At 46.5% G+C, this 22,646-nt stretch overlaps 1 protein-coding gene across 2 annotated transcripts in view; it reads left to right on the top strand.

Annotated features, from left to right (window-relative positions):
- Nucleotides 1-22,646, top strand: part of LOC127625790 (protein FAM107B-like) — an 89,059-nt gene that overhangs the window by 45,707 nt on the left and 20,706 nt on the right. The window lies entirely within an intron of this gene.

Below are 22,646 nucleotides of genomic sequence, written 5' to 3'. Positions count from 1 at the left end.
GTCATGTGTCGGTCTGCGGGAGAGAGAGAAAGCGGTAAGGCTTGTCACCTGGTTTGAAAAATATCTCTAACACCTGTGTATTGTTGTAGTGATACGGAGAGAGACATTTAAAGGGACACCAAGTGTCGAGAGAGGGAGAGAGAGTGTGTCCCAGCTAGAGTGCTCACATAAATATAAACATAAATAATATTGAATGGTTATCGACGGTTACCGTCCATTCATTGTTTCACCAAAGGATAATTACAAACCAGGTGACAAGCCTTACCGCTCTCTCTCTGTCCCCCAGACCGACACATGACCACACCCCCCATGCCACAGCCGTATGCTTACTTTTTCCCAGGGCTGAACAGTATCAGGTAATATTAATTAACAAAATATGACAAATGTCCTGTAAAATAAGAAATCACCCCATGATTGCGTTCCGTATGAAATCCATATGTGATGCTGTTTGTCCCATATTTTAGCGTCACACACTCAAACTGTTGAGAATGTTTCACAAATCGAGAGAAACTGACCTGAAACAACCTTTCAAGTGAGATGTGTTAGATATCGGCTGTTGCTGAACACGGACGATCAATGACAATCTGTCAGAAGCAAGACATTTTTGTCATATAGCATTCATGTGCATTTTAATTGTTTCCCACTATTGGGATTTTATGAATGATATGCTATTACATTTTATTTGATATGTCAGAGCTCGTTCTGCTAGAGAGAGTAAGATAGAGAGAGAGAGAGAGAGAGGTAAGAAAAACTGGATTACTGCATTATTTCAAAATAAAATTATAGTAGTACAGGTGTAGTTAAAACACTTAACATGATTTTCTTACATTTTCCTTATGATGAACATTATTTTTTGTTTCATTTCACCAGGTTACAATTTTGATAGGCTTGTTAAAAATAATAAAAACTTTTTAAAATGTTACATACTTCAGTGAGCTTAAAAGTTAAATAATTGAAATCCTTTTCTATCATTAAAATTAGTCATTATCTCTCAAAACAGCTCATTAATTATCTTTGACAAATATAAATGCTAAATCATCGGATTTCGTTGTCCCTCTCGGAGGCTTGATTAGCCTGATAAGGGACCGGGTGTGTATAATCACGACCCGGCCCCGCCCTCCGCCCTGCCACATTCCTCCCTCATTCTCTCAAGCAGGGGAGCCCCCGGCATGACGTATACCCCCTCCCCTCTTTCCCTGGGGAGCGGCGTGCCTTTTTGCCCCGTCTGCCGGCAGGTCATCCCAGTCTACCTGGAAGAGGGAGGGGACAAGGGGAGAGAAACAGAAATAATTAAATAGGGGGGTACTTCCTGTAACAGTGTAGTACCCCCCAAAAAACACTGTAAAATATAAATGAGAGGGAAAAGGCCAACGCGTAGCGGCAGTGAGAGAGAGAGGAGAGAGATGAAAAAAAAATAAAAAAATCTTACTCGCCAGTTCTCCGATACGCCGTAGCTTGTTCCTTTGTCACTCCTCCACCCCCTAACTGCCGACAACCGCGCCACTCCGGGCGGATCGGAGGCAGTCCTCCAGCCCCTGGCGGATGGAATGCCCCGCCGCATTCTTGGGGAACAGAAGGGGTCTCCCCCGCCCCTGGCAGTGGTTCTCCCGCTCCAGGCGGTCGGCAGCGAGCCCTTCCCCGCTCGCGGTCGGCGGTCTCAGACCCCGCCGTGTTTCAATGGCTGGTAGGTGACTCCTCCACCCCTGGCAGCGGCCCTGACCGCTCCAGGCGGTCAGTTAGGAGCCCCTTCTCCCCTTGCGGTTGGTGGCCATGGCTGCTCCGTTGGGGTGGACGGTAGTGGTGAGAACTGTACTACGGCGTATCCCTCCTCCTTCCTGGGTTTCGGCACCAGTGTAAAGAAGTCAATAGAAAGGAGGAGGCGAGAACTGGCTTTACGATATAAACAATATTTTAATGAGAAACTTAAAAGACAACAAACACACATATGACGGACATGTCCGTAAACTATCTCTCTCTCCCGCACAATCCTCTGCAGTCGGCCTTTATCCCTCTCGGAGTCTTGATTAGCCTGATAAGGGACTGGGTGTGTATAATCACGACCCTGCCCTGCCCTCCCACAGATATGTACAGAGTTGCAGTTCCACCGCTCTCTATACGCAGGTTACACAGTTTACAGTATCAGAAAAGTACTATACACATTTAAGCACCACACTGTGGACATTTTGCCTCAGAACTGCCTTGAATTGTGTAATCTCGTGATGTTATTGTTAACAGAGTCACTATTTTATTATGTCAGTCTGAAATCAGAGGTCATTCAGTTTCTCGTCAGATATTTTCTGTGTTAGCATACCGATTAGCACTGTACATTTGCTTGGTAACAGCACACTTCAATGCCCCCTACCTCTAAGATACCAGTAAATGAGGGCACAGGGTGATCTTAACAGGGTGAACTCTCTCTCTCTCTCTCTCTCTCTCTCTCTCTCTCTCTCTCTCTCTCTCTCTCTCTCTGTCTGAGAAGCAGGGTCTAAAGCAACAGAGTGGGCAACAGAAGACCCTTTATCCCTCTCCCTCCCTTCATTCCTCTCTTTTTGAGACACTTTAGGATGTTTTAATGTGTAAACACCACCTGTAAAGTCCTTTAATCCAATACAGTTTTTGTCAAATTCCGTGAATATGTGACCGATCACGGAAAGTAGGGACACAAGTCGGTTTTGGGGCATTTTGAGTTATTCACAGATTCTGAAAGTGTAGTCTCCAAGCTTTCCAACGATTTGTAACACATGGAAATCTGACAATATTTGGAGAAGTTGTGGCCATTTGAAGGTAGGCACTCAAAAAAGCTAAAAGGGGAGAAAACGGCCTCAAAAGATTGTGCAGTTCTCACCTCTCTCTGCTGCTGGGAGTGACAATAGGGCTCATTTACATCTCATTTAGATAAGCCATACCCCCTGTAAAGCTGTAAAGCACAGGGGGGAGCAAAAAGGTCAGGAAAATGTGCCATCAAAGAAAAAAAAAAGTTTGCAAACAGGTAATAAATAAATGTCTCTTAGCATCTACCGATAAAACTGTATAGGCAACTCTTATGTACACTGAGTGCTTTTCATACAAGAATGTAAAACTAAATTCAGGTGGTTGGTTGATAAAGTGACATTGCAGGTGTTGTAAACAAGAAAAAAGGTCTTTGTGACACAGTCCAATGAAATTACATTCGCATCCTCTTCTGTGGACTCTTCTGTGTTGTGACCCTTGGCGCTGGGCATGTGATGTCTCTTGCCTCGTCAGCACAGAATGGCCTGATTTTTTCATATAGATAGGTCTGCCTGTCAATTTTCAGTCCAGGTGGGGCCAGGACAGGAAGACCGTCGACAGGGGGCAGATCTGCTCCGTCGCGCAGTAGCTGATATTCAACAGGTTGTGCATCACGGTGACTTTTTGCAAGCACCACACCTGGTCTCTTGGCTTCAAAGCTGTGACAGAAAAAGCACATAAGACATTTTAAACATGGCAAAGTATTTTCTTATAAAAAACTGTCATGTGTATGTTGTTGCTATGTTATATTGTATGTACACAATGTGAAAGTTTCAATTACCTGAAGTGCTGATAACTCTTGATCTGTGGGAGTCTACGGAAGTGGCGAGTCAGATGCTGCTGCCAGTCGAAGGTCTGGACTAAAACTTTGCCCTCTGCCGTTCCAACAAGCTGTGGGATATTGAGGTGACTCACAGGAGAGCTGTTTTCCACAACCTGATGACAAAAAGAGAAGAGAGGAAGAAAAAAAAGATCTTCAGTTAAATGTTTCATTGAAGCAGAACAGAAAACAGCACTGAAGTCATTAAAGCAAAGTAAAGTTAAAGTACCTCAGCGATGTCTGCCAAAGTGTTGACTCTTGTCTTCATGTAGGCTTGCTTGATGAGTCCAAAGCCACAGTCAGGGGAAAACTTGGTGTGGCCAGCAATAAGGAAGTGGATTTCAATTTTATCGTGAAGCTTGTGTCCAACCCGCCAGGCAAGGTACCAGAGCATGAAGTTGTTCTTGTTCTGCCCACTGCAGTTGTCACAATGAAGATCCACCTCTGTTTCTCCAACTCCAAAGTTGCCGAAGAAATGATGCATGTAGCTGATGACTTCATTGCTTCCCTTAGTAGATGACATGCCTTCATCAATCAGGTAATTCACCTGTTTCTGCAGCCCTTCACATGAAACACCAAATAGGCCACATTTCCGTGGGGTCAGGAAGTACATTGGTCCTGGCTGGAGAGGGTTTGAGGGAAAGTGTAACTGTAGGAGACAGAGGGAGAGAGGGAACTTGGATTAGATTAAATTAAATTTGCATCTATTCATAATTGTCTAATAAAGATAAAACTTACTATATTGATGCTATTCTGCATTTGCACTATTTATTCTCATGCACCAAATCGCCCTTTAAGGGACATTAATAAAGTAAAGTGAAGTAAATGTGTGTGAAATATTACCTGCTGAGCAAAATCAAAACTGTAATGCATCCTAATCTTCTTGCTTGCTGGTAGGGATGGTCCAAAAGACAGGTTGGAGCCAGAGCAAATCTTTCTGCAGGCAGCAGTCATGTCGTTGTACACAGCCCTCTCTTTCTGCACAAGGGAAAGATGATCTTGTTGCTTCTTTACTGCTTCAGACTTTCTATCATCTGGGAGGTTTGCACTTCGTATCAGCTGCTCGTTATTGCTTTGGCACTGCCAGCAGAGATCTGTGCGTGGCCGGCAACTTTTGATGTGTGGGAGAAGTCGGTTCCACAGTGCTTTGAAGCTGGTTTTACAAACTGCACGCTCACCTGAAAAACAGATATTGCTTATGGTTAATTGTATTGTAATTGCTAATAGTGATCCGCATTATTTCACTTTATAAGCACTCAATTTTAAATCAATGTTTACACATACCAAGCTCCTTAGCAGACTTCACGTAGAGACGCCACACTGAGGCCTTGGACACATGAGTTGGCAGCAACTTCACATGCCAATCCTTATGCCCAGGCTGTCGGCCAGGCAGCATGATGGCATTGTCTTCTGCATAGTGTTTTATGAAGTCCACAACTCTGTTGATATCCTCAGGGCTGATGAACCTGGCTGGTGGACGTGGCAATGAGTGCTTCTTCCTCAAACGTGGTCTTGCCCCATTCTCCTCATAGTGTTTGACTATATCAGCCAGGGTGTCTCTGCCAATGCTGAAAAAAGGGGAAATAAGAAAAAACGTTTAACATCATGGTCTTGCTAACAGGCATCTTGTCACCTATATCAAAATGTATTGTACAAATTATAGGTACTTTTACTTTACTGAAGTAAATTTTATGATGAATACTTTTTACTTTTACTTACTTTAGAGCTTGTATCTGTACTTCCTGGTTTAGTCTTGTTTTAGTCCTGGTTTAGACCTCAGTTAGTGGTTAGACCTGGTTCGAGTCAAAGGATTAAAAAATCCTAAATTAAGTCATTAACACCAGTCAATTCAAGCAATTGAAGCATTATTCAAATTAATAGCAGAAGCTCACATTACCATCTTAAAGCTCATTATAGTAATGGGGGTTTTGGCAAGTGATATGATGCTAACGATTAGCAGCTAACGTTACAATTAAAACGACAGTCCTGAGCTAGCTAAAAACAATAGGTAGGTATTGGAAGGTCTAAACATGGACTAAACATGAGATAACGTGTACGTGTTCTTAGAATGAACAAAAAACGACAAACTTTGATGTTTATGGAAACTCACCCCATAAGAAACAGAAAAGTATTCTTGCAGATCTCGTTGCCTCCAATGAAATAAGTCGTTCGGGTACACTTTCTCTTTGTCGGGGTCTTCTTTGTGGATGTAACCATCTCCGAAGTTTGCACTGTGCGTCTGTTTGCCTCTAAATGTCCAATAATTGCATGTCCTGCCACTCTTTTCCGCAGCTAAAGAATCCAGCCGTATGTTGTACATAATGTCTGGAGAAAGCTTCTGGCTACAAGACTGTCTCCCATGCAGAGAGTTCTCTTTTCTCCTCGTGTAACATTTACAGTCAAAGTTACGGATTTTTCCCATTTCTCTATCTATATCCCCATCAAATGTTACTATCGATATAGCCTCTGATATCTTACGGTCCAACTCGTCTGGCGCCAGTCCGATACATTCTTCCTCGTCTTCATCTTCGCTCAGTTGTAGATTAGGGATATTATTCAGTCTTATCATGCCACTTTCATCGTCGCTCAGATCGTCTTCAGAATCAGTGAACGCTTGTTCATAAGCATCCGGCTTGTCGAAGAAGTACTTCAAAACATTTTCGTTGTAACGGCCACGGTTCAGCTCGTCTGCGACATTCTTTGCGGCGTCCATCTTCATTGAATTTTGATATCAGATAGAGCCGGCTAGAGCGCTGCATTATAAGTAGCCACGCTGTTGGGGGGCGGGGGCAAAAGCGCCGGCGGCTATTCAGTACGGAAATACACACAGACAATGACACGCCCCTACTGCATGCTAGAATCTCCGAAAAACAAGCCGATTTCAACCTCAAAATGTACGCTTTTAAATATACCAATACTGTTATCTCAAACATGGAGAGGCTTCTTCATGATCTCAACTAACAGATTCTGCAAAAAAGCGGAAATCACCAATTTTGGAAAAAAACACTTGTTTCTCATTTTGCTCACAAGTTGTGCTGCCGACTTGTGTCACTGGTTTCCGTGACGGGTCACATATCTCTTAACGGTCCCCTAGTTGTCTGTCCTGTGTGTGCGCTGAAAAAAATGTTTGTGTCTGGTGTTTGTACTAGGGGTCTTTACGGGTCAAAGAATTTGTGCCCGAACACAAAGAGACCCGGAAAAGTACTTGCCGGACCCAAACCGGACCCATCTATTATTTGAAAACTTGGACCCATTCCCATGCACAACCGAGAATGCCTGACCCGAACCGGAACTGTCTATTATTTGAAAGCTGGGACCTGAACCCGGCCGGAAGCCACAGACATGATCGACACCGATTTCACATCTGATTGCTATTAACAAGTTAATTTACAAGTTGTGAAAACAAAACTTTGTGTCTTCCTAATGTAACATTAGTAGCCTTCTCCCGTTCCTGACCGTGATGCATATAATCAATTCTCCTTGCCAAGAAAGTTGAATACATCCAGGTTTTCTGTGATTCCTCTCTTGCTGAAACAGCATAGATAATCCACTCATTATTTCAGCTTCAAAAGTCCACTTGCTGTCATGGTGACAGATGACAAACGCGACTTGTTTAGAATCAGCTTTGCAGTTATATTTTTGTATCTCGCATAAGATAACTTCGACTCTTTACCCTTTTGAACTATAATAACGATTTCTCATTCATTGCGATGGCTGCTAATGTTAGCATTGCTAATTTGCTATCGTGTGCCTTAACTCCACTCTGCCTCTGATGTCACTCAGCTCATTGTGGCTCCGCTCCGTTTTTCAACTTATTTTCCAGCCCGCAATTTTCCTAATTTTACAATTTGCAAGTTACAACACACACCCACACAGCACCATCATCGTCAGCACTGTCTGATCATGGCCGGGTCTTCTCAGATCACTCAGGTATTACACATAATGTTAAACAGACCCAGAACCCGTAGCAATAGAATGGGACCTGTCCCGGACCTGGCTGACTATATAAAATGTGGATCCAAACACGTACAGGTCCTGGGTCAGGTCTCAGGTCCTCGGGTTAGGTTGGACCCATAAAGACCTCTAGTTTCCCTGGCTCTGTAAATGGGAAAATAATCAAAGTGGATCGGACCAGCCAACCAGCAACATGCACGTTGTACAGGATGGGGGGGACGGGCAGGGGAGGGGAGATGGGGAAAATGGGGCAGTGAGTGAGAAGGAAATTCATTGGAAGAAGAAGAGGGATGGTAAATCTGGCTAAAGCTAACTTGCTGAACTCCGAGCAGGAGAGATGGCAGAGAAACAGCCCAAGAGATAAATGTCAGATGAATACAGTATAAAATGAAAAAGAAGGGGTATGATCAGGCAAGGGCTAGAAGCTAAGTAAACATCGGAGAGGCTTTCCAAAAGTGGACAGACCTGCGAGAGCTGAAAGGCCTGAAGATAGATGGAGAGATTGCTCTGTGTCTGCTTGATAGGTGGGTAACATTAGTTTTGCTCTGTTTCACAGAATCAAGATATGCTGTTGTTGTGATGTTAGCTATAGTAGAAGGAGAGTTGTGAGTGTTGATGTCTGGAGCTGGTGTGCTGTGTCTGGGAAACCGTCTTGTCCTCTCTGCATGTTATCTTTGCAACAGCAAATGTAGCAACAATTTGCTAACCAACTACCTAGCTAACGTTATTTACATTACTTGCTGTGTTATTGTTCGTTCTCTATCATGGTATTTGTCCATAAAACGTTTGCAAAGCTAGCCCAGTTGTTAGTGTTGTTGCCTTGGCAATGCACATGCATGAATTTGGGAGGCGGAGCTTCTGAAGGGGCACTGAACGGAGGGGTGTGTTTGCTTGGCTGTTGAGTTCAAATATCAAAAGTCTTTTTTAGGAATCACTTACTCCCTTTTTAAGATTAAAAAAACTTGAGTCTCCGACAATAAAGACCAATTATAGAAATAGTGTTCACGTCCCACTTTGGACCTGCCTTATGTTTTTACACAGGGGAAATAAGCACTTATTTGAAGTGGCATACAATGGATTCTTGCTATTTATGCTTCAAATCCTGTGACACAGCAAACATGAGAACTTCAATTGCTATTGATTATATTGTCATTTCCAACTGTGAGGTTTTAGACAAGTAGGTCTGTAGAATACAATGTGTAGGCCATTGGGAATTGGTGAGTGGTATTTGCATGCCCCTTCCCCGGACATATGGGTATAAAGGAGGGAACATGCATACTGCTCATTAGGTTTTGTGCTGAGGAGCCGAGAATAAGGTCCCAGCCATTTCAGCGGGTAGTTCAGCGTTGTGGCAGGAGGGACACAATGTCTCGTTCCCTCAATCAGGGAACGGTGGTTACAGGTGTAACAGAACATTCCCTATCTGTATCTCACTCGATGATGTGTCAATGTAGTGACACTAGGGGTCCCCTAAAAAAACACCACAACTAGCTAAAGTGGGTTACGTGGATTGGCGGTGCGAGATGGGCAGACTGCTCTGTGCCACATAGCCAGCGCACAGGGCCGGCCCGTAACATCCCCTAACGCAAGTGTGAGTGTCGAACAGCCCTTTTGGGGATGAGTCGACTACCCAAAGGATAGGGCCAGGCTCCTGTCCTTCACTCTTTTCCCCAGAAAAAGAGTGAATTCGCTAATCGACCGGGATGCCAGTGTCCACGTTGGGGGGTTGTCACTCCCAAGGGGAAGACACCGCGGAGACCACACCCAGCCCAGAGAGGGGGTCTTGCCGAGTCAAGTCGGAAGTGTGTCATGTGGAGAAGTCCCATGGTAGGTCCTGCCCAATGGGGGAGGAGGCTCTACAAGAATGGAGACTAGGGCAGAGGTGCCTCTGCCCAAGGAAGACGCAGTTTGCCAACAGAGAAAAGTTTTTCAGCGGAATATACGTCGCAAGGGGTTGTCTATGAGGAACCAGGTTATACAGAGCACCTGTCCCAATATGGGGTATAGTTAGCACAAGTACTGGGCTGTAGTAAGTTTCTCTCAACCAGGAATCAACCAGGGAACACATTTGTGAACACTACTGAGAATCAACAGCACACATATTCAGCTCAAGGGAGGTGAAAGGTGCTAAGCGCAAGCGATATACCCGGCCAGTCGATCCAGACTTACCCATTCCTTCCTGCTAAGACACAGGACCGGCTTAACCTGGAGATTGTAGAATCTTGCAAAGGTGTTGGGTGCGGCCCAGCCCGCTGCTCTGCAAATGTCAGCTAGACAGGTGCCACTGGTCAGAGCCCATGAGGCCACCACACTCCTGGTGGAATGGGCTCGTAGCCCTGCAGGGAGCAGCACGTGGTGAGCCTGGTAGGCAACAGCTGTGGCGTTGATGACCCAGTGGGCGATCCTCTGTTTGGAGACATCCTTGTGGGCACTGGCCAATGGCACCCCCCTAGCAGACATCTGCAGAGTAGCGGGCTGGGCAACACCCAATACCTTTGCAATATTTTACAATCTCAGGGTTGAGTCGGTCTCGTTCCGTGTTTTGTCAGATCCGAGTCGGTAGAACTCGGTAATGCAGAACAACCGACCGGGTGTTCCACTTGCATCCAGCGCCCTTCACCAAGTTGATCCAGTGTGCATTCTCTCCCAGTTTAGCCACTAATCATCGCCTCCTGAATGTTCTTCCTACCTAGCCTCCTGGCCTGCGAATTCAGTAGAGCAATTTGCGACCAGACCCACTACGAGCCACAAGTGTTCTGTACTGGGGTAGGGCTCCACAGGCTTAATTCCCTCTTCAGGAAACTTCCTGTGATGTATTCTCCACGGTACGGTCCCCCTGTCAGCAGACTCTCGTCTCCCTGTTGGTGGCATCGTGTCTCCCTTGGGCAGTCCCAGCCGATTCACACTCTATGCGAGAGACATAGAGAGAGAAAAGGCAGTGGCTGCTGGGCATGCTCCCATGCTGGTCATGTAGCACCTGTTCCCCACTCAGGGGTGCTGGGAACCTAAGTTCTGTATATGACACCTTTTCTGGGGGCTTTGGGGAGGGTTACGTGCGGCCGACACAGCTGCTTCTAGCACGCAGCTGCCTGCTTGCACCTTTTTCCACAGTTCACATAACACAGGCTAGTGCATGGTGCTTTTGAACTGGACCCCTTGTGTCAATTAATTCGACACAACTTCGAGTAAGTGACAGAAGGGGAATGTCACGGTTACTGTTGTAACCTCCATTCCCTGAGGGAGGGAACGAGACGTTGTGTCTCTTCTGCCATGGCACTAGACTTACCACTGTAAACGGCCGTACCTTATTCTCGGCCCCTCAGTGCAAAAACCTGACTGACAGACACATGCCCGTTTCCCTTTATACCCGTATGTCCGGAGGCGGGACATGCAAATTCTGTCTGCCAATTTCTCATTTGCCTTTTCTCAAGTTCAGCGGTACATGATGCTCCCAAGGAAGACCCCCCTTGTGTCACTTCATTCGACAAAACATCTCGTTCCCTCCGTCAGGGGACAGAGGTTACAACAGTAACCGTGACATTTTGCTTTGCCATTATGCGGTATGGAGTGTAGATTGATGTGACATTTTTTTTATTGAAAGCATTTTAGCATAAGGCTGCAACATATCAAAGGGGTCCTATTTTATACTTTTCTTTCATAAATGCTGACAATGTTGACATAAATTAGGAACAGAGCTGATAAGCTTCATTAAAGAGTTATATTGTTAAAACCTCCTTCCATCAGGACATACTATTCATTCTTCTTTTAAAGATACAGTACCTGCATTTATGTCTACTGTATGTATAGTATAATATATATATATATATATATATATATATATATATATATATATACATACAAAAAGATTTAAATATATATATATATATATATATATATATATATATATATATATATATGTGTGTGTGTGTGTGTATTTTAATCTTTTTTCTAAGTACTGAGGTAATTTTGTGGATGGTTTTAAGGGAAGTGAGATATAATATCGTAATTTAGAATTCTGGATTAAAAATGTTGCTATTTTTAAAACTAAGGGCAGACTTCATCAGTCAAAAGAATAGTTGCTAAAAGAAGACACTGAGGAAAGAGAGACAAATACTGCTCAGATGTCACTGTTATACATGTTCTCAACCATGACAGGTAAATAGACACCATCCATGGATTATTTCAGGAACGGATCAATGTCAATGATCTGGGCAAGGTTCAGTAAGTTGCTATTTATCGCAGAAAGCTGAAACAAGACTACAGACCAGCCTGTTATTATTATGAGGACACTCCGGAGCCCTGATTTCTCTCTTGTTATCTTCATGAATTGTCCCTTATACTTGTTTGTTGTTGTCTGGCTGTCTCCTCAGTTTGAAGGACACCATCTAAATTACCAGGGATGCTAATTGGAACTCTCACATGTGCTTAACTTGCATACACGCACACTTCCTTTCCCCGTGGAGAGAACAAGCTCACACCTAATTTAATTAGCAGTCTGTGTGTGCACATGCAGTATGTCTATCTTGGCACTAAATTTAATAATTATCTCTCATGTTAACAGCAGCTTGGCACCATGAGAAACAGTCATGAGAGTTTATGCAGCATTGGTCAGAATGTATGCAAAGATATAAATGTATAGGCTACAATATATTTATACTGTCATACTGCAGTCAGAGAATCAAGTACACAATTCAGACGTCAAAGCTGTCAAAACGATTCCATTATCAACTAGATGACAAACTTTAGGTTGGCTTGAAAAAGCCTGGTCTGAAAGTTTAAAATAGACAGACAGACAGACAGACAGATAGATAGATAGCCGGCCAGATTGGAGGTGAGCAGTTCTTGGAGAGTGGGAAGGTGAGAACCAATAATCCATTCAGCAGTGTGGACTATCTTTGAAGTCTTCTGATGTCTGACTTGTTAGCTGAACCAAACATTTATAGAAGTGCAGAGGACAGACTTAGTGACAGCTGATTAGAACTGGATCAGCAGCACCTATGGCAGGTTGATCTTCCTCTTGCAAAGTCGTTGCTCGGCAATTGCTAAGGTGTTCTGGGTTTTCGTGAGGGCGTTGCTAGGTGGTCGCTAGGGCATTGCTAAGCCTTTGCTCTGCAGTTGCTAAGGTTTTCTGGGTGGTCATGAGTGCATTGCTAGGTGGTGGCTATGGTCTTCTGAGTGGTCGCAAGGATCAATCAATCAATCAATATTTATTTATAGAGCACATTTAAAAACAACCAAGGTTGACCAAAGTGCTGTACAAGGAAAAATGGTTATAAATAAAAATATACAAAGTAGATAAAAAATAAAAAGATAAAACCAGTCACAATATTTAAAGAATATTGAAAGCTAAAGAGAAAAAATATGTCTTTAGAGAAGACTTAAAAGTTGAAATTGAGGGAGACAATCTAATATATAAAGACTATTCATAGTTTCGGTCCAGCGACTACAAATGCTCGATCACCCCGTTTTGTTTAGTCTAGATCTAGGCAAAAAGAGTAAACCAAAATCTGAAGATCTCAGATTTCTAGAAGGAATACATGGCTGAAGAAAGTTTGACAGATACTTAGGGGCCAAATTATGTAGTGCATTGTAAACAAACAGTAAAACTTTGAAGTCAATTCTGTACTTGACAGGAAGCCAGTGCAAAGCAATTAGAATAGGTGTAACTGACTCGTACTTGCAAGTCCCCGTGATAAGTCTGGCAGCAGCATTTTGTACCATCTGCAGAGGAGAGAGGGAAGACTGAGAGACACCATAGTAAAGAGAATTACAATAATTTAAACAAGATTTTACCAAAGCATGAATCACAGTTTGAAAGTTGCGCATGGGTAAAAAAGGTTTTACTTTTATGAGAAGGTGAATATGATAAAAGCATGAATATACAACCGCATTCATTTTAAATTGTTATCAAATTGTACACCCAGGTTTCAGGCGCTTTGAGTTTTATATGGGGCAAGAGAACCTAGGTCGAGGTCAGCAGCACAATTTTCCTTAGACCCAAAAAAAATTTATTCTGTTTTACCTTCATTTTGATTCAAGAAGTTATTTGCAAGCCATAGCTTAAACTCTAGTAGACAATCCAACAAGGGTTATAAGGCTGATTTATCATTATGTTTTTGTGGAAGATAGATCTGAGTGTCGTCAGCATATAAGTGATAAGCAAGGATGTTGGTAGGGTGTTGCTAGAGCATTGTATAGCCTTCATTCCTCAAAACAATGACTGACTGATGAGGTTATACAGAAAGCTGTTTATTTTTTTGCCATTTTTTTTTACCTAATATTGACCTTAAGACATGCCAGTCTATTAGTGATGGGCATTCTGGCTCTTTTCAGTGAGCCGGCTCGTTCGGCTCAGCTCACTAAAAAGAGCTGGCTCTTTTGGCTCCGAAACGTCTAGGTTACGTATGTAACCTCCGTTCCCCGATGGAGGGAACGAGACGTTGTGTCAGAGAAGCGACACTAGGGGTCTCTCTTGAGCGCCGATATTCACCTCTGGACTATGAAAAAAGGCCAATGAGAGTTGACAACCAGTATTTGCATGTCCCGCCCCCAGACATATGGGTATTTAAGCGGCACAAATATGGGAGTTCATTCAGGATTTTTCTGAGGAGCCGGAAATGGTCCGGCCACAACAGTGGCTCGACTCAGCGACGTGGCAGGGGAGACACAACGTCTCGTTCCCTCCATCGGGGAACGGAGGTTACATACGTAACCTAGACGTTCCCCTTCTGTCGCTCTCTCCACGTTGTGTCAGTGAAGCGACACTAGGGGTCCACTTATAAAAGTGCCATGCGCTGAGCCGTGTACGTGAACTGCTGATACAGGAGCGAGCAGGTATTCTTACGTGCAGGACGACCAACTGTATCAGGCTGCACATACCCTTCCCCAATGCCCCATTTAAGCCATCAGGATTCCTTATCGTTACCCTGGAGGGGGAACAAGGTGCTGGCCGCCAACCTGGGAACGGGCCAAGCCTGGCCGGGCCTCTTTTCTCTCTATGTTTCTCGCATAGAGCAACTAAGGCTGGGGCCCTTACACTTTGACAAATACATTGAGGGAAGGGGGTCTTAGCCCTTATTCAGGGCGGAGAAGACCCTGCGGAGGCCACGCCTACCTGAGAGGGGAGGCAAGTTTAAGTGGCGAAACCATCAGAGGCCTGCTTAGGGCCTGTGTGGAAAAGTTGGTGCGGTGGTGGATCCAACCTCATAGAGGGGGGAACATACAGCACGGCAACCAAGGCAGCCATGACTGCCTAAGGGAAACACAGGGGTCCGCTCGCCAGAGGGGACAGAACCGTGGTGTTACACACAGGGGGAGTCCGAAGGAGGCCTTACCTGTGGAGCACCTATACCAGTACAGGGTAGCTTGCGGTACCCGCAGTGGCTTGGGTCAGCGAGTTCCTCCGCTGAACTGCGACCCACGAGGGCTAGGGAGGAATCGACCAGTGTCCCAAACCTGAGATCTCCTGGGAATGAAGGCGCACTGTTTCCCCTGGTTAGGGGGAAGGGCGCTAGGTGCAAGCGATTCACCCGGTCAGATCGTGGGCGTGCTACGGAGTTCTACGGACTCGGTACCTGAGAAAACACGGGACGATACTGACTCAACTCGGAGATTGTAGAATCTCGCAAAAGTGTTAGGTGTTGCCCAGCCTGCTGCTCTACAAATGTCTGCTAGGGCAGTGCCCCTAGCCAGTGCCCATGAGGACGCAACACTCCTGGTGGAGTGAGCTCGGACCCGCAAGGGGGGGGCACGGCCTGGGTGTGATAAGCCAGGGAAATGGCATCGACAACCCAGTGGGCAAGTCTCTGCTTGGAGACAGTGTTCCCTTTCTGCTGTCCCCCAAAGCAGACGAAGAGCTGCTCAGAGCATCTGGTGCTCTGTGTGTGGTCCAGCTAAATACGTAAGGCACGTACTGGACACAGCAGTGAAAGGGCTGGGTCTGACTCCTCCCGGGGCAGCGCTTGCAGGTTCACCACCTGATCCCTGAAGGGCATGGTAGGAACCTTGGGCACATAGCCCGGTCGCGGTCTTAGGATCATGAAAGTATCTGCCGGACCGAACTCCAGGCAAGCGTCACTAACAGAGAATGCATGCAGGTCCCCGACCCTCTTGATGGAAGCGAGCGCGATCAGCAGGGCAGTCTTGAGAGAGAGGGCCCTGAGTCCAGTTGAGACAAGCAGCTCGAAGGGGTAAGGATGACTGAGAGATCCCAGGAGGGCAACAGGTTAGGCCGGCAGGGAGTTATCCTCCGGGCACCTTTTAGGAACCTGACGATTAAGTCGTGCTTACCAAGAGACTTGCCGTCTACCGTGTCGTGGTGGGCCGCGATAGGGTAGAGGGGGACAGCCTCCTCTCCAGCCTCTCCTGAAGAAACACGAGCACTGACCTAACTGCGCACTTCTGCGGGTCTTCGGCTCAGGAAGAACACCAGTCCACGAACAGACGCCACTTTAGAGCGTAGAGATGCCTGGTAGAGGGGGCTCTGGCTTGGTTGATTGTATCTATGACGGTTGGTGGTAGGCCGGCTAGATCTTCCGCATCCTGTCCAAGGGCCAGACGTGGAGATTCCAGAGGTCTGGGTGCGGGTGCCAGAGCATGCCCCGTCCCTGAGAAAGAAGGTCCTTCCTCAGGGGAATTCGCCAGGGTGGGGCTGTCGTGAGGAGCGTGAGGTCCGAAAACCAAGTCCGGGTGGGCCAGTAAGGGGCTACCAGAATGACTTGCTCCTCGTCCTCCCTGACCTTGCATAGCACCTGTGCAAGAAGGCTCACTGGGGGGAATGCGTACTTGCACAGCCCCGCCGGCCAGCAGTGTGCCAACGCGTCTGCCCCGAGGGGAGCCTCTGTCCAGGCATACCAGAGCGGGCAGTGGGAGGTTTCTTGGGAGGCAAACAGGTCTATCTGCGCCTTGCCGAACCGGTCCCAAATCAGCTGGACCGACTGGGGGTGGAGCCTCCACTCTCCGCCAGGCAAGCTTTGTCTTGACAGCGCGTCCGCTATCACATTGAGGTTGCCGGGGATGTGAGTGGCGCGCAGTGACTTGAGTCGCTGCTGACTCCAAAGGTGGAGACGACGGGCAAGCTGTGTCATGTGGAGGGAGCGTACTCCGCCTTGGCGGTTTATGTAGGCTACGACCGTGGTGCTGTCTGCCCTGACTAGGACGTGTTTGTTCCGAATTAATGGGAGAAACTTCTGCAAGGCCAGAAAAACAGCCAGCAGCTCTAGGCAGTTGATGTGCCAGCGCAGCGGGCCTCGGTTCCACCGGCCTGCGGCTGCGCACCCGTTGCATACGGCGCCCCAACCCAATTTTGAGGCGTCGGTTGTGAACGCGTCGGGACACCTGCTGCAAGGGTACACCTGCCCTTAGAAAGCAGAGGTCTGTCCAGGGTTTGAAGGTTTGGTGGCAGGCAGAGGTAACTTTTATGTTGTGCGTGCCGCGGCGCCATGCTCGTCTCGGGACTCGAGTCCAGAGCCAGTGTCTCATATGCATCAACCCCAGCGGTGCGGCCGCCGCGGAGGATGCCATATACCCCAGGAGCTGTTGGAAACGTTTTAGCGGGACCATGGCGCCTGGCTTGAAGGAAGCGAGGCATTTCAGCACTGACTGAGCACGCTCGTTGGAGAGACGTGCTGTCATTGGGACTGAGTCTAACTCCAGACCGAGAAAAGAGATGCTCTGGATCGGGGAGCGCTTGCTCTTTTCCCAGTTGACCTGAAACCCCAAACGGCTGAGGTGGCTGAGCACCTGGTCTCTGTGTGTGCATAGTAACTCTCAAGAGTGAGCCAGTATGAGCCAGTCGTCGAGGTAATTGAGTATGCGTATGCCGGCTACTCGGAGCAGGGCAAGAGCTGCCTCTGTGACTTTCCTGAAGACGCGAGGGGACAGAGACAGGCCGAAGGGGAGGACTTTGTACTGATACGCCTGGCCGTCGAACGCGGACCTTAGGAAGGGTCGATGTCGAGGGCGAATTGAGACGTGGAAGTATGCGTCCTTCAGGTCTACCGCTGCGAACCAATCTAGATGCCGGATGTCAGATAGAATTTGTTTCTGGGTGAGCATTTTGAACGGGAGTTTGGACAAGGTCCGATTGAAAACTCGCAGGGCCAAGATCGGTCGTAAGCCGCCGCCTTTCTTGGGTACAACGAAGTAAGGGCTGTAGAAACCCTTCTTCGTTTCAGTTGGAGGGACAGGCTCTATCGCGTCCTTTAATAGAAGGGAGGCGATTTCTTCGCGTAGGGAATGGGCATGTTGGCCGTGTACTGCGGAAAAATGTACGCCCACGAAGGGGGGCGGAGACCTGGCAAACTGAATTGCGTAACCGAGTCGAATGGTCCGGTGCAGCCAGCGTGACGGGTTGGGCAGTGAAAGCCACGCCTCTAAACTCCGCGCTAGGGGCACCAAGGGGACGGGTTTTTTGGACGTACCGGGCGGGCTTCGCGAGCGGTGCGGAACAGGTAACGCGGCGTCGGGAGGCAATGTGGCGTCCCGAGGCTCTGGTGCTGAGAATAAACTCAAAGCACTTACCTTGCTCCGCGCATCCGGCAGGGGGCAGGTTCGTGACTGAGGAGGAGGTCTGATGCTGGCGTCCTCTGGACTCGTCTGAACCGGCCGGCCGGGAAACAGTCGTAGGGCTGAAGGCGGGGACACCGCGTCCATGGAGCCGGGACTGTTGAGGCCTGAAAGCAGAGTGCCGTGAGAACGGCATTTGCGGGCCAGGTGACCCCAGAGACAACAAGGAAATAGCTCTATAGAGTGTAAAGAATTTAACAAAAAATTCTCCTCCCGGCCCTCCACCGGGGAATGGAGTGGTCTTACCAGCTCCGGAGCTAACTTCTTGGTCTCTGGGTCTGTCATCTCAGGAGCGCCTGGGAGCCTTCTGGGTCCTCAAGGGGGTCCGTGAGACGATGGGCATCCAACTTCTGCGGGGAGCTCAACGCTGGGGCTGAGAGCTGGGCCCACTCACTTGTTAGTTGAGGCGGAGCACCATTTTCTTTCTTTCTTGAAAGCCGCAGGAGGACGCCCTCGGCGAGCAGACAGGGCATGGCCCCTGGCGGCAGGTTTGCGGCAGGGCACGATGCTTTTTTTGCTTGAAAATAGCCTTCGTCTGTTTCTTCACCACTGAGGACTGCTGGGTGAAGTCGTCAAGTGGTGTCGCCGAATGGACGGAGCTGGGAGACGGGGGTGTTTGAGAAAGCGTGCTTTGTCTGCCTCCCGTACTGCCTGTCCATCGTTGCGTTTCTGGACCACGGAGTGGCCATCGCCTGTTTGAGTGCAGTTCCTGCAGCACGTCAAGAACAGGACCACCCAAGTGCAGATTTTGAAGTGCCCTGGCCCGGTGGACTTGCAGGAGGGGGCCATGGCGTGCAGGGGGGAGCGGTCTGGGACCGTTCTACCACCGAGGGTAGCGAGAGTGGAGGAGCGAGGAAGCTGGGCTTGCTCAGCTCGTCATGCACGTCCGGGAAGGAATCCGGTGAGCGGCGCACATGCCCGCGGAACCAATTAAGCCCGGGGAAGCATAGCGGACCTTCTTGCGTCAGGCTCAGACTGAGCAGAGACCGAAGGTGGCGGCCCAGGCGAAGTTATCCGCATCCGACGCCGCTGTTACGCTCTCCGATGCAGCGGTGATGTCATCATCCAATGCCGGGAGCTCGAGGGACCGGACGGTAGGCTGTTAAGCGGACCGCACTAATCCCGAGCTCGGGGGAAGCAGGCAAGCGTGCCGGGGAGGCGGGAGGTTTTCGAGGGGATTTACCCAGCGAAAGCGTCCCGTTATTCTCCCCAGATCGTTCTCCATCGCCCGCGGCGCCTGCCTCAATCCCGTAGGAAGGAGGCGAGGTTCGGGGGGCGGCTGAAATGGCTCTCTCTCACTACAAGAGAAAGCAGAGATCACAACGCTGCCGCGGTTATGTTCTCACACTGAAAACATAACCCATTGGAGAGAATGCTCATCCCGAGCTCGGACGGAAACAAGCAAGCGTGCCGGGGAGGTGGGGGGTTTCGAGGGGGTTCACCCGGCGAAACGGAGCCCGTCACTGTCCCCAGATCGTTTTCATCACCCGCGGCGCCTGCCTCAATCCCGTAGGAAGGAGGCGAGGCGCGGGGGCGGCTGAATCGGCTTTTTCTCACTACAAGAAAAAGCCTACGACCGCAATGCTGTCATGGCTATGTACTCGTACTGAAAACATAGACCATTCATAAAAACGCTGCCTGCGTGTGATCGCAACCCAGGAATGCAAGGCAGTTTTTATGGCCGTCAGAGGTGGGGAGAATCAACGCATCCAGAAACTACACAGAGGCGGAAAATCGTCTTTAAATCGCTGTGTTTTGCTCTTCTAGAGCGAAATTCACTCTTTTAGAATAACTCTTTCGAGTTGTCTGCGCTGTCGAAGCGCCCAGGGGCAAGAATGCACAGCCGTGCACGAATGAGAAAGCCGCTGTTATGCGCCGTCAGATCCAACAGCATGCAGAGCGTCAGAGGATTAAACAGGAACTGGGTGTGTAACTCGCAGCAGACTGCATGCACGACCATCGGCTCCGAAGAAATTTTCTGAATGAACTCCCGTATTTGCGCCGCTTAAATACCCGTATGTCCGGGGGGCGGGACATGCAAATACTGGCTGCCGACTCTCATTGGCCTTTTTTCATAGTCCAGAAGTGAATATCGGCGCTCAAGAGAGACCCCTAGTGTCGCTTCTCTGACACAACGTGGAGAGAGCGACAGAAGGGGAATGGCTGTTTATTTCTGTTTATAAGTCAAACAGTTTGCGATAGTTTGACTATGATTGGCATTAAAACCATTCTAATTAAATTATTAGGGTGTATAGTTTGCATATGCAGATGTAGATTCTGCGTAGAACCGGCTTTATATGAGATTTTGTTTTGGCAAATTCTACATTGTGCTCTACATTATTAAAATGCATCCAAATGCTACTGTGCTTCTGATTCATTTTCCACTTTCCAGCAGTTGTTTTCACAGCTGTTCTTCCTCTCTCTCCTCGGCTGCTACGTGTGTGTCTATGAGTAAGTTGGCTCCGCCCACCCTCACGCATCTTTGGTTCATTGCGTGTCTGATTGACAGGAACTACAGGCAGAAGTGGGTAGAGTAGCCATAAACTGTACTCAAGTAAAAGTACAATTACTTCAAAAACATAATTACTCAAATAGAAGTAAAAGTACTAACATAAATATTTACTTGAGTAAGAGTAAGAAAGTATCCAACTAAAAGACTACTAATGTAGTGAGTAAATCGTTACTTTCACAAATGTCATAATAGACGTTTACTTCCCTATATTCGATTACATAATGCACATTGAACATGTACTACAGAATTATTATTATTATTATTAATGGAAATTCTGTCATCATTCACCATAATGTTGTTCCAAACCCATATGACTTTCTTTCTTCCATGCAACACAATAAGGAGATATTAGACAAAATGAGTTCCTATTTACTTTCAGTGAACGTTTTATATATATATATATATATATACATATTTAGTTTGAAAGTGAATGGTGACCGAGAATGTCAGTCCCTAATATTCTGTCTAACATATTTGGTGTTCTACATAATACAAAGCCTCACACTGGTTTGGAACAAAATGAGGGTAGAGAAATGAATACTAAATTATGGCTGATCTATCACTTTAAATAGATAGTTAATCCAAAAATATACAGTCTCTTATCATTTACTCACCCTCATGCCATCCCAGATGTGTATGACTTCCTTTCTTCTGCAGAACACAAATTCAGATTTTTAAAAGAACATTTTAGCTCTGTAGGCCAAAATTTGATGCTCCAAAAAGCACATTAAGGCAGTATAAAAGTAATCCATAAGACTCCAGTGGTTTTATCCATGTATTCAGAAGTGATATGATAGGTGTGGGAGAGAAATAGATCAATATATGTCATTTTTTGATAGGCAGCAGGCGGCAATATGCAGAGAAGAATGTGAATCACCAAAAACACAAGAAGAATGTGAAAGTGATCTGTTTCTCTGTTTCTCATCCATACCTATCACATCACTTCGGAAGAGACTGATTTAACCACTGGAGTCTTATGGATTATTTTTTTGATGACTTATGTTTGTTTGTTTTGCTTTAAAATGTTGCCACTTATGTTTGTTTGTTTTGCACTTGCATTTTATGGACCTACAGAGCTGAGAAATACTTCTAAAAATCATAATTTAAGTTCAGCAGAAGAAAGAAAGTCATAAACATCTGGGGTTGCAAGAGGGTGAGTAAATAATGAGAATTGTAATTTTTGGGTGAACTATCCCTTTAAGGGCTCTTGTCAGATCTGGATGAATTTGTCAATAAGAAGAGAGTTTTGGAAACATTTCTAGTAATTATTACAGTGAAAATGTCCCACAAGGACATTATATATTATGCTGAAATATAATGCCTTCTTTCGCTATTTCATAGCTTTTAATGTCCTGTGTGGATTCTTATTTCAGTGTAATTACAGTTTTCAGTGTCGTAAGTATTTAGATCAATAGTTCTGTACAGCAGTACCGGCGCTCTCTAAAAGCAGAGTAAGCAACCTACGTAGGGCACTAACCCTGATCGAACACGCGCTGTGTCTGAAACCACCCCTATCCACTATATAGTATACTATTTCGAGTTTTCGCTATATTGTAGGAGTGTCTGAATTCTGAGTGAGCCACTACATTTGTTCACTCATTCTTACTCACAATGCATTCTAATTTCAAGTGTACATTTCAAGTACACTCGATGAAGGTTAATTACCCACAATCCACCACGGGGAAGACGTACACACTGAGAGTTTACTGCTTCCTTCACTCCTGCAAGGTTTTATTTCAATTCTGAATGTAGTAAATTACTTTTTGACAAATCATTACTGGATTAAAATCACATAATAACATGTAGAGAGACAAAACATATAGATACATTTTAAAATTCACTGTTTATTGGATCATATGTGTTTACTCTTTATATTAACACACAGTATATATTACATTTACATTTATGCATTTGGCAGACGCTTTTATCCAAAGCGACTTACAGTGCACTTATTACAGGAACAATCCCCCCGGAGCAACCTGGAGTTAAGGGTCTTGCTCAAGGACACAATGGTGGTGGCTGCGG

Source organism: Xyrauchen texanus, chromosome 32, assembly GCF_025860055.1.
Source record: "Xyrauchen texanus isolate HMW12.3.18 chromosome 32, RBS_HiC_50CHRs, whole genome shotgun sequence".
Classification (NCBI taxonomy): domain Eukaryota; kingdom Metazoa; phylum Chordata; class Actinopteri; order Cypriniformes; family Catostomidae; genus Xyrauchen; species Xyrauchen texanus.
This window is presented reverse-complemented; position numbering and strand designations above follow the sequence as displayed.